This window comes from Papilio polytes, unplaced genomic scaffold (genome assembly GCF_000836215.1).
Source record: "Papilio polytes unplaced genomic scaffold, Ppol_1.0 DF823923.1, whole genome shotgun sequence".
Taxonomy (NCBI): Eukaryota; Metazoa; Arthropoda; class Insecta; order Lepidoptera; family Papilionidae; genus Papilio; species Papilio polytes.
Genome location: NW_013525281.1, coordinates 1,560,017 through 1,563,053, shown reverse-complemented (window position 1 = coordinate 1,563,053; position 3,037 = coordinate 1,560,017).

The following is a 3,037-nucleotide window of genomic DNA, read 5'->3' as shown; positions in this document are numbered from 1 at the left end:
TGAAATACATCGCCCGCCCTTTTACAAATATACTAAAACAACAACTACATTTAAATCACAATACAATATACGTAATACATATTCTTATAGTGACAAATTCTACACTCGCGTTTTAACTCACGCACGATTTAACACAAAACAAGCCTGTGGGAAACACATCCCCACAGCTACCACAGGTACCGCTTCCGCCGCTGCTCGGGACCCACGCCCGCTGCACCCGGCCGGCCCTGGTTTTTCCCATTTGAGCACACACTTTGCCCAAAGCACTCCTGAGCTTCTACCACGTCGGCTGCGGGAAGAACCACTTCCCCTCCGACACACAGGCGCCGCCGCCATCGCTGCGCAGGCCTCACGCCCACTGCAGCCAGCCAGCCCTGGCCCTGCCATCTTCAGGGCATACATGCCCAAGAACTCGTGTGCTTTTACCTCCACACACGAAGACTGCGGTACACACTTCCCCGCAGCACACGCAGGCACCGCCGCCGCTGCCGCCACCGCGCAGGCCCCACGCCTACTGCAGCCGGCCGGCCCTGGCCCTGCCGAGTCCCAACCTGTGCCGGCGCCACTCGCTGGCCGCCACTCCCGGCTGCCACCGCATACCGCCTTGCCGACACCGACACCACCGACCGCCGACATTTTGTGGTCGAACGCAGGTTCCGCGCACAAGCACATTTCGCAAAACAATATGGTTTTCTCGCGAAATAAATATATGTGCCCACTAATTCGCGCCCTCTCACCGCTTTTAAACGTCTTCACTGCACTATTTGCGCAATAAAAAAAAATCCTCGTCGCCAGTTGTAATGTATAGGTCGTAATGAAACGGCGATTGGTTTGGGACTGATTTATTTCAAATCAATTGACGGTAGGTTATACAAACCTACCTACATTTAACACAATATATTACAATAGACTCATTATTTAATTTCTGTAAAAGCTTGTACTGTTAGCATACATACTTCTTTGTTTTTCATTGTATACGGTATATTAATTTGGTTGTGAACTTTGAACATGCAATTGGTGTACCTTTCCAATAAATAAATAAATACATACATGTCTAAACTTAATAATAACGACCCTTGTTGAAGCTATGACATCACGGGATCTCAAACCGACAAAAAGATCGTAAACACAGTATCGTATTCATATTGAGAAATATCTACACTGTTTCGTATAAACATGGGATCGTCTATTCCATATCTGATCCGATCACGTTGCGATATCATGTTTTGACAGCGAATATAAACTAAAGCTTAACCGTTCTATCATTTTACTTAAACAGTTCATTTTTAATCAATATTATGATATACAGTTAGCGTGGGAATTATATTTTATATGAGGGAAAATAGGAATTATCTTCCTGGGCTGTACAGGTCAGCGCAATCCCAGTGTGTTTCTTTTGTAGTCGCAGGACACGGACGGGGTTTCGCTGAGTAGAAATCTCCAATACCTGTTTATCTCCCGAAAGAACGAATGAATGAATGAATATGTATTTATTGCCACAAAATAAAAATTACATAAAAGGATGTATTCTAAAGAAAACACAATCGTGGCAAAAGGTAGCCAGCTCAGCGTATGCAGGACGGAATAAAACGTTCCTGCGCTGATTTTTAGCTGGCTCCTTCGCACTCAAGTAACATATAGCTTAATTATTAGGGTAACTGGCCGTACTAATTATATACCTATACAGAAATAAAAATACGTTTTAAAGAGGTTTTAGGGGAAACCAAAACTGTTACCAATAACATTTTTTACAGTAGGAACATGTACAAATACAACATACAACATATACAATTTAGGGCCAATCCCAACACTGGCTGATAGGGCTCTATCTGAGTCTTCAGATAACTTTAAAATGACGTCCATTGTTATCAGACAATTTACAATTTGGAAGGACAGGTCCTTAGTTTAGTAAATTTCGTGTCTTCGATTAAAAATTATCGCCAAGTGCTGGATTAACGCAACTTGATACTAACAAATTACTGATCAAATATTTAATATACCAGTACCAGGAATTGACTAATTAATACTCGAATTAACGATCGGTTAGCGTAATGAGCGTAATAAAATCAACATTTTTACTTAGCGACCTTCAAACTACCTTTATGTGCGATTTCATAAGTCGAAGTCAGAGTTTAGAGCAGTGATTCACAAATAGTACAATCGGGGAAATTGGCGGTGTTCTTAATTTCTATAATCGTTTAAATTTTAAAGCGAGACGCGGAACAAAAATACAACGCAGCTAATAAATGTATCTGGCCAAAAAAATAAGTAAAAAGAAAAAGTAAAAAAAGTAGTTGACAGACTAGTTTGTATTTTATTATCCCTTAGTTTTCACTACTATTGTTTTAAGTATACTTTATTACTATAATAACATTCCTGCAAAGATTTTTTTAAATATAATGTGATTTAGTGGCAAAATTTAAACATTAAAAAGTTTCTTTTTTCAAATTCCCTCGCTAAGTTCTAAAACGCACACTATTGGTCGAAGCAAGTAGAATCGTTTAAAAAAAATACATGCATATTCCCTATTATTAAGTGTAACACCGCAGTCTGCCGAGACTGTACATGTAAACTCTCGTGGTCCACAAGACTGGAAGGTGTACTGTGGCGGGAAATACAGTTCAAGCTTAAGGCGACGTCATAACTTTGTAAGTCTCTGGTTTAGACTGATGCTAACATAAGCTTTACAATGAGCCATTTCTAAATTCAGTACAATGCACCAAGTCTATTATCATTCAAGTATTTAGCACACGAGACGGACTTAAACCTTTAAATGCGGATTATCTACGAAGGACGATCTCCATAATATATTTAAAGTCACGAAAAAATAACTATAAATATATCTATACTTATATAATAAAGCGTAAACACACACTACCTTGTGGCGTAGGATGTCAGCAATCGCAGCATATATTTGAATAATTCTTTCTTTAAAATAAAGCCCTACACTTACGACACGCTTTAGCGAGCGTTCGCACGGACGCGAAAACGCTAGGCGGTAACTATGTGTCAAAATAGAACGTATGGGATTGTATGA